General features: G+C 49.7%; 1 non-coding gene across 1 annotated transcript; it reads right to left on the bottom strand.

Moving 5' to 3' along the window:
* Positions 1 to 486: 486 nt before the first annotated feature.
* LOC144166834 (U1 spliceosomal RNA) lies at positions 487 to 648 on the bottom strand. Its single transcript, XR_013321780.1, has one exon. It is a non-coding gene; the product is annotated as a U1 spliceosomal RNA (small nuclear RNA).
* Positions 649 to 14,133: the final 13,485 nt, after the last annotated feature.

Below are 14,133 nucleotides of genomic sequence, written 5' to 3'. Positions count from 1 at the left end.
TCAGTGGTTGAGTGGATTGGGTTGTCGTGTTACACAAACAGTAAGATGTCTAGGATGCAGGAAGGAAGGGGACAGCTCTACGTTTGTCCGTTATGATAGAGCTCCGGTCATCCCAAATTTTATTGAGGTAATTGGCCAGGAAGTTGCTCAGGCGTATATTACAAACAAATGTGTTTTGTTTATTGCCCTCCGTGGAGGCCGTGCAGCTTCGCAGGTCATCCTTTTTCAGAGACTTTTCACTAATTTTTTTCTCCGCCTCCTCCTCTGAATCACCGTGTAACAAAAAGGCAAAAGTGTCGCACCATCGAGCTTATTACTGGTAAATATAAATAAAATAGTGCAGAAGTTAATCCGCAATCCGGTCTTGCAGTGTAAAAGTGCGAACGTTGGTCACCTTGAGGTTTCCATTGAAAAGAGCGTGAGCCCGTAGCGGGTGAAGCAATGTTGTCACGGAACAAAACCGTTCTCATTTTGGATTTGAAATGGGTGGGGCAGGCGAAGACGCCATGCCCCACTACCAAAAATTAAATGCCCCAGCTTCCCCACTTTGGGAAAGTGGCAAGCGTTAACGAACCGTAGTGCAATGGTTCAATCCACTTGGGGCGCCGGCCGTCCTGACCACCGAGCTGCCCAGCACGAGGTAAGTGTAAAGAATAATGGCCAACGGCAGAGCCCTGCCTTCCCGAAGCACTCACCTTCCTTCGGTGGTGTGGCTTTACGAAAGTTGAAATTTCAAGCTGATGCGTTGAGAACACAGCAATGCGCTGGGAATGTTAGACTGTGCAGCTTAGAGTGCAAGTGTCTATAAAATGTGCTGGTTTTTTGGAGTTCACATTTTGAAAGATCCTTATTAGTGGCATTGTAAAAATTATGAAATTGCGCGTTGTTTTCATGTGACGGCTGCGTACACAAACCTCATTACCTTTTTCGTTTGAGCGAAAAGATGATGTTGATGAACAACTTCACTTTGTCCAAAACTAAGGAAGAGAGGGCAGGAAGTGGGAGATCCTGAAAACGCCTATCTTCCTCAGACAGCGGCCCGCAGCGCCTGAGCACAGGTGGCGTCCCAGGCTACAATTTGAAGAGTAAGGGTTGTACGGTTATCGCGCCATTTGCATGCGTGGAGTTTGGTTTCGGCCGTGGTGGGGTGCGGACGTGTTCTGCGTTCTCTCCCGTGCGGCCGGGTTGGTCCGCGATCTTTGCCGGCCACACGTCGCGGGACATGGGCGTTTGTTTGGGGCGGCTGGCGCTCTGCTGCGTGGGGCCGTCGAGCTCAAACTCCCGCTCGCCAGTATCCGTTCGTCTGCTTGAACTTTCATCCAGCAAGCTCTCCTGACATCGTACTGCCGTGGACAGCTCCTCACAGCACAGCCTCGCCTCTACGCTCCACCGTTCCCGTCGAGATCCCCCTCACAGAAGCAGCATGACGCCAGGAGACTGTGTTTGCGTTGTGGTTCTTGCGCGGTGGTCCCAGTCACAGCGGCAACTATTTTCCGTATTTCGCGGCGGCGGAACTTCTTTTCTGCCCTCTCTTTACCTCTCTATACTTTTCTCTACGCTATGCTATTCTCCCCTCCTATATTCACATATCCTCCCGGACAGGGTTGAAGGCAGGTGAGCCCCCAGATTGGCTCAATAATATCCCCAGTCCACTTCTAATTTTTCTCAAACTGAAACACTTCCCCCCTCTTTGGAGGTGTCAGGGTATACACGTGACTCCATGCGATGGTATTTGGAAAAGTAGCGGCCTGCAATTGTCTCCAGGCGATAGATTCACGCGTATACAGGGTGGGATGGGGAGGCGGAAAGCGTAGGCAACTCGGGCGGTAATTATGCGTGGTGTCTGGATACGAGACATGGACGTCGCTTATCAACCTGGGTTGGGGAGAGTGCCTTTTTTGCTTAGTTCTTGTCTCAGAGTCACAAACCTACAATCAAGGTAAACTTCTGCAAAGTACGGTGGCCGCAGGCGAAGACTTTCTGCTGACGAAGGCTCGCCGGTTTGTATGTTAGCGGAATGATCGCATTTGTGTTGCTTAACTGCGCTTGATTGGCTGAACTGCGACATTCAATGCTTCTTGGGCATGGTACCGTGTTATGAACGGCATTGCTTTTTTTTTCTCATCCGCAGTTTGACAATTCTGGCGAACTGTGGCATGTTGTGTTCAGAGCACCGTGAACGCAAAATTTGGAAATTACTCTGTCTCTTGTCGCAAGTGCCATGTGAAGCACTTAATACAGCGGTGAAAAGGTCTGAAATAAATAAAAAAGAAACAAAACATCTTCAGCAAAAACGATCAATGCATTGATAAAGAAAACTATTGACGCTGCAGTCGCAGATAGCTTGCGCGCTTCGAACCACGATGCGGAGTCTTTACCCATGTTCTAACCCGCGATACACGTTGAAAACTGTCAGCACAGCCTTAAAGGAGTAGTGACACGAAATTTCAAAGCTGAGATAACTATGTAACATGCTTCCTTTTTATCAGGAGATACCTCCCAGCAAGTTTCAACAGTAGCCGTTCAGTATAACATATTCTAAAGCCATTTTAATCTCTGCCCGCACGAGAAAGCCCAGAGCGGGCCAGCATGACATCATGTGCTACTTGCCCCAAACTGCCGACGTCGGGGCTCCCGTGACGTAGCCGACGCGCTGGCTGTGGTTGGCGCGCGCTGCTACACCGTGTGAACACGTCATGGTTTTGGGACTGACGTCATGCTGCCCGGGCGTGCGGTGATGGTGAAGACCCAAGGAGGCTCCTTGTGAAGACCTCGTCCGGTCTGGGCGAGCGCGGGCTCTACTCTTTTCCTGTATTCCCCTTTTGGAAACCCTCCCTGGGAACAAACCAGTGATGAGGCGCTTTATCTGTGGAATATTCGCCGCCGCCAGGTAATACTTTTGGTGGCCGAACAGTGGTCGGTGGGGCTTCCCTCGGCGCGGAGAACCGCCCGTTCGTTTGCTAGACCTTGAGCGCACGATGGTTATAAGGTTTGTACCTGGAGTAATAGGCTTCTTTTTAAATGACGCTTGCGGGAGTGTTTCGCACCAAAAAACAAAGATATGAAAGCAAAGAAAGAGACGTAAAGACGGCAGAAAATAGGTTATTAGGTACACCTCGCTTTTCGCTTTCAAAGTACATAGGCTACTTCAGAGCTTTGAATATTTTTTTCTTGGTTACTGTAATTTACACTTTCATATTTTGTTTTTATTTTCCCTTTATATCAATATTTTGGTTTGTAAATAGCCCTAATTGTCACAGCCCTATTTGGCAGACAGCTTATCTTCCAATTCCACCTTTGTTATGCGGCCGATTTGAAAGAAACCAAGAAACCCACCAACCAACCTCTAAGGATACCCTTCTTCAACGGACGTTTATATCACTTCTGCTAACTCATTTGACTAAAATCCACCTTTTCTGGTTTCCTGAGCATGGTTCGTTATGATAAACAAGAGGTTATTATAACTGCCGGTCGCCGTAGCGTTGCCCATAAACAATACACACATAACATTGACTACAATTTTAGGCGTGCCACAAAGACGACAAAAAGAGCTACAACCAATTATACAAACTGTGGTCTTTACACTGATACCGTAACCAGTGACCGAGTCCTCATGACCAGCCTCACGAAAAAATCCCGGGCCATCTCCACTAACGTGAAAACTGGGGAGGGGCGAAGCCTGCAGTGTATAAATGTACTCTTGGCGCCTTGGCTTTTTTGCCAACGGAGATTAAACCGTTGGGGGGTGAAGGTATAGACTTTATGCAAAAGTGCCGCCATCTACCGGAAGAAAAACGAAACGAGCAGGCGACACCACGTTGGGGTATGGCGGTCGCGGGATTGCTTGGTACGGAGCGTGTGAGGGGCTTTCTGGGCTTGGCGATCCTTTTATATTCATATTTAAGCGCTGCCAAATGAGCGGCGAGTGATCTATGAACCCTTTCCTGTTTCCCACATTTGTGAGCGACTTCGTAAATACGCATTATGCATCGAAAAAGCAGTCAGGGAGGCACCGGCAGGGAAGCTTTTGGAGGCTGTCGCGTTTCTTCTCCTTTTTTGGTGGGGGTTAGGGGGGGGGGGGGGTTTGAGAACGAAAACATTGAAAGTACATCCGTGTTGGTTCGCATCGTGCGGGTTTCTCAGGCGGTCATTCCTGAAACGCTTCGAGCCGATGCGGGCTGCCCTGAGTTAGAAATGGGGGAGGAGGGGGGGGGCACTCTGCGATATAGCTATACGCTAAGGATCCTCTGGGACGCAGAGGAAACCTGCAAAAAAAAAAAAAAAAAACCCGCCCGCATCTTCCCACGGGGGGAACTCGAGTAAATGCGTCGCAGAGTGGTGGGGGTATCGCGTGAATGTTGCGTAATTGGGTATGGTTTGCGAATGCTTAATTATTATTTCGTCTTTATTATTCTTATTTATTGAATGAAGGAGAAGCGAAGGCAAGGAGTGTAAAGTTAAAGTCTGTCTTTATTGCTTGGTGCCGTCAAGCAAAGCGTCAAGTCAAGCGAAAGCCAAGCAAAGACGCCCTTGACTGAATTCCGAACGCGCGCTCCGCCGCTTATATACACACCACCCGCGTTCGAGGGAGAGGAGTACAGGGGAGAGACGCGCATGCGCACACTTCCGTACACAAGCGCGCGAACTTTCCACCCACCCACCACGCCGTTATCACGTGTACACGCCCTGCCACCGTTACTGTTGGGCGCGACGCAGCGCACGGGTAGCTACGTCGCATGCGCGCACAGACGCGCTCCCCCCGCACCGCCGCAGCTGTTGTTGAGAGCGACGGAGCGCACGGGGTACACGCGCTCCTCCCGCACCGCCGCACCTGTTGTTGAGAGCGAGGAGGGTACGGGGGAGAGACGCGCACCTGCGCCTCGACGCGACGCGCATGTGCAGTGAGCGTGTGGACGGCGCCGACAACATCGACGAGTGACATCGCGAGCCTAAGAAATGCTCCGCATTTAAAACACACTTCATAAAATAAATTGCATACCTGGAATTTTTAACAGCGGAGCTTTTGTAGCTGGCCGTGATGTGTAGCGCGTAACGCGTGTGGCGTGTAACGCGTTAAACATTGCCAATATATTACCAATAAATCGGCAATGAATAATTAAATTACCAATAGATTCCCTAGCGCTGGTGAGGGCGTGCCTCGCGGCGACCACCGAGCGTCCCCAGCACACGCGGACGCTTTAGCAAAAAAAAAAAAAAAAAAGAGCGAGAAAACGCCGAGCGCTCGTGAACGCGTGCTTCGCGGCGACCGCTGAGCGTCCCCTGCTCGCGCCCTGGACAACAAAATTGGGTGCACCCTACCACTTAGAAAATTCCGCTCAAAAAATTTGATCTTGGGAAATTAGGCTACGGTCGAACAGCAGGCGACGAGCGGTAAATGACCGATACACGGGTTACTACGTACGTTGCTTGCGCTAGTCATGGCGCTACGTGAAGGTTGCAACTCTCGCGGATCCCTTATTTTCCGTAACGTTTGGCAAACGAAAGAATGCGTAGTACTTCCATAAAAGCCCACAGAACGTCCAGAATAAAAAGAAAACACCGGCGCGCAAAGCACGAACGGCAGACTCAAAACTCATCCCACACTATAAAGTACGAACTGACCGATGCAGTGCGCCTAAACTACCAGCATGCAGGAGTGCTCGGTGGCAAATACTGGGCTAGAAAATAGCTCACTCTGGGACTTTTTTAGCCCTGCACATATTATTCGTTTCGTGACTATGCATGAGATCTAGCTATAATATTACTGCGCGAAGGGAGGTCGACACCCGCAAGCGACTTCACGCAGGGCTCGAATCGTGCTTCTGTTGCGAATTAAAAAATTATTTCTTGAAGAGCCTTTCCGTTTGATCATTCGCAAATGTCGTTTCAAATCGCGCGCCATCAGCCGCAAAGGGTTCGCACAACATCCGACAGATGGCGACGAGTGTACTGGCCAGTAGGAAGACGCATTGAAACATCCCCCTCGCGAGGGGCACGACCAAATGCAGAGCATTTCCGGGGGCGCACGACGTTAAGTAGTTTGCGTTACGCTAATGTTGTTGCACTTGTGGCAACTGCTGACGAGAGAGCGCTCGTCAGCAGTAATTTGAATGAGTCAACGATATAAGGCGCGTTCATAGCGTTCCATTCTGTGTCGGCTTTGTGGCGCGGTGGTTGGAGCACCATGTACATTGCGTTCCGCCCGCAGGGTCGAGGAATCGAAACCTGGCGCCGGATGGTATTTCTTTTTTCTACATAGCAGGGAGGGGTGCGGTGCGGACTATGGACGTCAACGCGGGTGACATCGTAAGTAAATGAAATGCTCTGCATTTAAAAAAAGATGTGTCCGCTGTTTCCGTGGTCGTTCTCGTATCATCTTTGTGCAAAGCAAGTTACACGACAGTATTTAAGCATCTTGGACAACAATAACTGCCGACGTGCGCGTCGCTAACCCCGGGCTATCATGTATATTGCGGTATCCGGAGATCCGGGAATCCCCCAACAGGGCGGAAGCGTACGCGGTTCCCGCGAGAGGGCGCCAGTTTTTGCATAAGGTCTATAGGGACCGGGAAGCTGAACGGGTGGCGCCACCACTCGGTGCTCCCTTTGTTAGTGGAATGAGCCGGTGTATTGGTCTACGCAGGCTCCTGTTGTTTTGGCCATTCTTGCTTCGGTGCTTTGAATGTTTTGGTGGTGTTGTGAGCGGATATGTGCGGTGAAACGAAGTATAGACAGATGTGTTGGGCTCTTAGACTTGTCGGACGCTTTTAATGTTGGGTACGGGCTGCAATGGCGTGAGAGCTTTTTGCAGTGATCTGCGCTTGGCTCCACCCGATCTGAGTACGAATGAAACTAATGTTATTAGTATTAATTTCTTTCTTAAAATCATTAACGGCTACGTAAACTTGTTGGACGCTTCTAAGTTGGGGAACGGACTACATTTACATGAGCGCTTTTTCCGCTGCTCGGCGCCTGGCTCTGCGTGACCTGAATAGGAGTAAAAATATTATTATTATTATTAATTTTTATCACTTTAAACTATCATCACTGCATGGTTTCAATGACTACGATTTCCACGCCACCCTTAAAGGAGCCATGAAGAGAAAACACAAGTTTGGTTCATTCGAAAATTGCCTCGTTAGAACCATAACGACACCACTTATAACGCAAATTTCGCTCAAATAAGCTACATAATTAGGAAAAAAGGAAATGACCATGCGACCCACCAGCTCATTTTCCGCAACAGAACCTATGATGTCACTCCAGAATGCTCTGCGATTGGCGGAGGCCGGCAAAAGCAAACGCATGTTAGGCAGGGCTTACAGTTTGCATAGCGAGCTATATGCCCGTGAAACATACTGCACATTCTTTTTATGACAAAGAACGGTGGAGTAAACGGTTGAAGTTCCGAACGAACACGCAAGCGTGAGCGCCAATGCGTGCGAAACTACCGCCGGCCGAGCTCGACATCTCGCCGTCGCGCAGACGAATTTTCGGGTTCGAGGCTCTTCGGGGCCAACGAACCGTTCCAGCACGCACAGCCGCGACCTTGCTTCGTATCGTAATCCCTTCACAGGAGGTTGGCCGTAATATCGCCAACCAGCAAAGGTAAAAATAGAAACGAGGGGAGTAAGGAACAGCAAGAAGCGACGAGATAGTGCCAGTCGTCGCATAAGTTTCGAATGGTGTTGGCTTGCTGCTGTCGTTACGAGCTCGTTTCTAGTTTACAACCACTGAAAACTTCAGTTTGTTCGAGTACTTTACAATGAAATTTCGTTGCTGCGTTTTGAAATGCCCATGTAGTACGGGCAAATCGTCGAGGGAGTGCGACATCCCCGCCGGTGAAGAGATCTGCTTTCATGTGCAGCCAAACGACGAACCGCGGCGAAGCAAGTGGCTACGTTTTGTGAACTTTGCAGACGGAGGAGGAAGGGAGCTAAAGGAAGTATGAGTGTGCTCGCTTCATTTCCGACGAAGTGATTACGGCAGGGACCCTTACGTTAGCTCACTCCTGGGACATGCTGGCGCTCATCGCCGACTTCGTCAAATCGACGTCAAAGCGCTCTGACCTTGGAGGAAAAAGCCGTACACACCGCGCATTGACGCTCGTAACTTTCTGGTCGGAGCAGAGAGCTCGCGCGAACGGCTTTCCATACACGACACCGGCTAACTGGCATAAGCGATACTGCTACTGAAATTGAACTATTATTAACCGTAATAAAAATACGGAACATACGAACCAGTCTGTATTCGTCCGTCGCGACGGTGCTGACGAGGCAGTGGTGCCGACGGCAGGGCGTTCGTCTGTTGTGGCTATCGCGGAATGGTCGCTTTCCCGTCCACCGCGTATCCCACAACTCCTGCCGCTCGTGCACTTAGAAGCATTGAGCGTTCAAGTGGTGTGAGGTTGTTAAATGCAAGCCCTAGCTCCTCGGCGAGAGTTTTGTTCTCCGGATCAGGCGATTCCATGACTAGGGCTACGGGTGCACTAGGTTTTACTAGTATTTTTAAAATGGCCGCCGTCTCGGTTTGGGCACGAGTTTCGGTTCCTGTCTGACTCCCGCGTGTGAGTGCTATATGGAGTCGACATACTAAGTATCTGTTTCATGGACCGGCTCGTACGACGCCAATGTTCACTTCACCAAATGTGCAATTTTAGCGGGAGATTTAAAAATTTGGCTTAAATTGCCTTCTTTCTCATTGAATAAAGCATCATTTGCTTCCGGGAAATCGCTTGGGGTACTATGAAACACCTAATATTTCGAATATAACAAACTTTTGTTTTCTCTTCATGGCTCCGAGATACGTGTGCTTTGAAGAGAAAGGCATTATACGTACGAAATTGATTGCCATGTGGCCGTGCAAACGTCGCGGCAGTTTACACTTTTGAAGGTAAGTTGCGCTTGTTGTGAACACTTGGACGGACACGGGAAAAAACGTACACTTTCACGGGAAGACGGCGGGAAGTCTACATTTTTCCCGTGTTTGTCTCAGAGTTCACAACAAGCGCAACTTACCTTCAAAATCATGTCACACCAACTAGCCCGACATAAATCTTTACTTAGTTTACAATTCCTTTCTGTAACCATGAGCTTTGTGCCTTCGGTTTTGGTGAGCGACACTGTGACAGAATGGAAGCCTGAGAGCAGAAACAAAACTCCCCGTTTGTAGTGGTCATTTTAGCTAGAGCCAGCCCAAGCTACAAATCATCCACCCTCCTCTTCACATTTTACCACCTGTGTGGAATAGAGGCTGCCACCGATAGTTAAAAAATGTGTCAGCTTTAACGTCAGACTGTGTTTTTAATGCTTCGGTATTCTTTGCCGAGTACCTAAAAATCGGGTAATGCCCTGTGAAGAAACCAAAAACGTGTGACTAATTGCCTGAAATAGGGATGCATCAGCCCGAGTCCTCCATCGCAGACGCATTTCCGACACGCTGGAAGCAGTTAGGATTGCGAGAGGGGTGCATGGAAGTGCAAAATTAAACAAAAATCATCCATCCCTCTGTCTAACGACGACGATGTTTGAACGCGAAGCTTTTCTTTTATGTTTTTGTGAACGTTTATTTTCACACAGAGCATATATATGGGGATATGAGTTGATGGTGATCAGATGAAAATGAAAATGTTCGCTTCGCGGGCGAAGTCAAGGAGTGAACGATGATTGCGCCCATCTATCCATGCGGCGTATGCGGAGGCCATAGAGGTAATATACTGACTCTAGAGGGAAAGCGCGCCGCTGAGCCAATGCATTGGAACCGTACGACACACAGTGGCAGACATGATACAACGATTTGAATGTTGCCAGCTGAGCTTTTGCTTACTAAAAACGGCAAAAGCGATGGGTTGTAATCTGGCAACGTGCTACTGTGGCGTTTCCGCGTCCGGCTAGCGAAGCATGCCGGGATTAATTGTAACATGGCGGACCGCTGGCCAGGCCGATTTTATGTAGGCGGTGTCGACAGTTTATCTCCTGTGGGTAGGTAACCGACGTGTTTTCGGTTTAGCGTGTGAGTGATATGTACTGAGACTATTTGAGCAAGATGTGGCAACGCTCACACAACACTTGCGCGCAAGCTCGAATGCGACTGATCGCATGCGCGAGGACGCCAAGGAATCACCTGATCCGTACTGGGGCGCACAAAAAAAAAAAAAAATTTCGTCATGATCTCCGTGCATTTTTGCGCTTTGCCGCTTTATTTGCCATTCTGTGACAATTTGCGAGTCGCTCAATGCTTTTCAAGCGAAGTGAAGTGAACTGTGGCTTTAGCTGAATGTAAGACCTTTAGACAAAAAAAAAAAAAAAAAACGTTATCGCACGGGCCAACCCTGATATTGCCGGTGAGTTGCGGCCCTTTGAAGCACAGAAACGAAAGAGCACGGTCGATCGTAGGCCAACAGAGTGGCAGAATGCATGCCAAGGGAGTGTGCGGGAGTATGCAAAATACAGTCCGCGGCGTGTCCCGTTTTCCTTTCTGTCTGTATTCGTCAAGTTCTAGCAGCTTTCCACCAATTCAAAGGGAAAGCTTGCGGGACTGAATGGGCAGTAATTTGCCGCACAGAGCGCGCGAGGAGAGAACATTGACTTATTCACTTATTGTGACTGATTAAAAAAGAAACCGCATTCCGTTACCTATTTTTTCGTTTTACCTTCACGAACGTTTGCGCGAAAGTTAGAAGCTCGGAGAGCTGTAAGAAGTTCCATGAATAAAACAACTGGAACCGAACGATTATAAAGTTTATTTTATTTCTCTTACAACGAGAACGATCGCTGGCTGCCACTCCGTAGCCTGCAGTGAACTTGAGGTAGTCAAGGTCAGATCGGAATCGCTGTTCCGGCGTCAGTTCAGGGGCAGTAGATAGGGTGCTTAACGTGAAGAAACGAATGATAGCCTCGCAAGCGCCCGGGGAGGCACTTGCCCAGCGCGTGCATCCGAGTTGTACCAGTTGTACACGTTTTGCACGCACGCAGATCTGAGCTGGAGGCGCCGACATGATACAATTCCCATGGTTGCCAGATCAATTGTATTCAGCCCTCTAAAAAAGTTGTTCAGTAATAATTACGTAAAACAAAGAACTGAAGAAAAATAGTAACAAATAATTGCCTCAGTAATTAAAAATAGCTATATAAAAACTTTTAGTCTAATTAAGCTCTAATTAGCGAACGAAGAGTCGGTGCGTAGTTCAGTTTTGGTTTCGATTTTATTTAAGTGTGCTAGAAAGTGGAGAGGCCCTTGCGCCTGACTTGCGCAGTGCGTGCGTGCAAAACGTGTACAACTGGTACTACTCGGATGCACGCGCAGAGCAAGTGCCTCCCCGGGCGCTTGCGAGGCTGTCATTCGTTTCTTCACGCCTTTATTGCCCCTGAACTGACGCCGGAACAGCGATTCCGATCTGACCTTGACAACCGCAAGTTCACTACAGGCTACGGGATGGCAGCCAGCGATCGTTACCGTTGGAAGAGAAATAAAAGGAGCTTTTATAATCGTTCGGTTCCAGTTGTTTTATTCATGGAACTTCTTACAGCTCTCCGTGCTTCGAACTTTCGCGCAAACGTTCGTGAAGGTAGAACGAAAAAATGGGTAACGAAATGCGGTTTCTTTTTTAATCAGTCACAATAAGTCAATAAGTCAATGTTCTCTCCTCGCGCGTTCTGTTCGGCAAATTACTGCCCATTCAGTCCCGCAAGCTTTCTTTTGTAGTGGTGGAAAGCAGCCAGAACTTGACGAACACAGACAGAAAGGAAGACGGGTCATGCCGCTGACTGTACTTAGCATACTCCCTTGGCATGCATTCTGCCACTCCGTTGGCCCGCGATCGACCGCGCTCTTTCGTTCCTTTGCTTCAAAGGGTCGCGACTCACCGGCAATATCAGCGTTGGCCCATGCCCTTACGGTTTTTTTGTGTGTGCGTCAATGAAGGTTTTGGATTCAGCTAACGCCACAGTTCACTTCACTTCGTTTGAAAAGCATTGAGCGACTCGCAAAATGTTACAGAATGGCAAATAACGCGGCACAGCGCAAAAATGCCCGGATATCATGACGGAGATTCATTTTTCTGTGCGCCCCAGTATGGATCAGCTGATTCCTTGGCGTCCTAGCGCATCCGATCAGTCGCATTCGAGCTTGCGCGCAAGTGTTGTGTGAGCGTTGCCGCATCTTGCTCAAATAGTCTCGGTACATATACGTCACACGCTAAACCGAAAACACGTCGGTTACCTACCAACAGGAGATAACTACGCAATCCTGTCGACGCCGCCTACACAAAATCCGCCTGGCCAGCGGTCCGCCATGTTAAAATTAATCCCGGCATGCTTCGCTAACCGGACGCGGAAACGCCACAGTAGCACGTTGCCAGATTACAACCCATCGCTTTCGCCGTTTTTAGTAAGCAAAAGCTCAGCTGGCAACATTCAGATCGTTGTATCATGTCTGCCACTGTGTGTCGTACGGTTCGAATGCATTGGCTCAGCGGCGCGCTTTCCCTCTAGAGTCAGTATATTATCTCTATGGGTCTCGGAGCTCGCTTTACCCCCCTGGCGGAGGCATATGCCGCATGGATACTGCGCTGACCGCCACTGGCATTCCACTGACGAGCGTTTCACCACGGGCGGCGCTGTTAGCTGAAGCGACGTAGAGTTCCTCTATATAGCTCCCGCAGGGAGCTAAGAGTTGCGCGACCACCCGCCATCTTGTTATCCGGATTGCTGCGGGAAAGCCGCCCGTCGCGGGCGTAGGAGCCTCGCCGTGGCCTCCGCGATCGGCTACCGGCGGCGAGCGACGGCGCGCCGCCGGCAGCAAATCGCGGAGGCCACGGCTAGGGTGCCTGGATGCGCGCCAGCTCCGCGGAGCGGGCGCGCATCGAGGCACCCTAGCCACGGCCTCGCCGCCACGCTTCCGACGGCGGCCGACGCGCGGTGGGGGCGCTTCGGTCGGCGGCGCCTTACGGCGGCTACGCTGGATTCCTGCGATGTCGCTCACGCTGCTGCTGCTGTTGTTCCTGGGCGGGGCACGGTGCCGAAGCGACTAAAACCTGACTGGAACACGGACGTTGTTGCCAGCATACTGTACAAACGCGTGCTGGCAACACTGCTTCGTCCTGACCGCAACCGACGCTGAACGCTGCCCCTCACGGCTACGCCTGGCTACGCTGGCAACACTTGCAACGCGCGCTGAACAACGTCCGTGTTGCGGTCAGGTTTTAGTCGCTTCGCTCAGCTGTGCTGCCCATCACCAACAGGACGCGTCTGCCGAGCTACAGTGAATCAGTAGCCCAGCTTTATTTGGAAGCTCCTGCAATGTGCCCTTCTTGCTGGTTGCTTTCTTCAAACTGCTGCTGAGTGTTTTCCGTGCGATCTTTGTGTGAAGTTGGCTCACGTGGTGCATTTGGTGCAGCACCACCACCAGTTTGTGCCAAGTAATCTGAGAGTGGAAGGCGAGCGTTACGCTTCCTGCAAGCTTTCGACATTGGTGCCTGTGCTGCTTCGTGTATTGCCCGGCGTGCTTCCGGCCGTCACTTTTATCTCATAGTTGTGTTGGAATATGCCTAGCAGTAGTGACTAATAACTCAGAACTTCTAGATAACCTAGTGTGCTTCAACCTGGTTTTACATTCTACTAGAGCGTGCAAGCTCCGCTTCAGTATGTTAGTAGTGCATTCTAGCCTGTGGGATCTGTAGTCGCATATTTTGGCGTGTGTCGGTATATGTCTGTTCCGTTCAGAAGAATTTATTGAGCATGTAGTTGTAAGTTTGTGCGAAGGGCGAACAACGAAACGCACAATGCTTTTTAACTGTACATAGAAGCTCTAGTTACAGCTGTGACCTGTGCTACCCACTTATGATGCCTGCTTCGCTTATATTTATGTCGGCAAGGGAGGTACAGACTACTTCCAAATAATTGCTACATATGCAGCAGAAAAGTGCCGCACTGTTTTGTGTTTGCATTCGGCGTTAGGATAGGATGATGTGCTGTTTTATGCCCAACTTGGCCTTTGGGTGAAAATCTGTTTTATACCCAACCACCCCGGATTTTCTGTTTCTATTTGTGGAACAGCTGCACCATAGCCACTTTTACCTTCCAACCACTCTTCAAGAGCTCATTGGTACGTGCATCAGTTCTGGGTGCGAAGACT

This window comes from Haemaphysalis longicornis, unplaced genomic scaffold, assembly GCF_048455015.1.
Source record: "Haemaphysalis longicornis isolate Haplotype H1 unplaced genomic scaffold, Haemaphysalis longicornis Haplotype H1 scaffold_19, whole genome shotgun sequence".
Taxonomy (NCBI): Eukaryota; Metazoa; Arthropoda; class Arachnida; order Ixodida; family Ixodidae; genus Haemaphysalis; species Haemaphysalis longicornis.
This window is presented reverse-complemented; position numbering and strand designations above follow the sequence as displayed.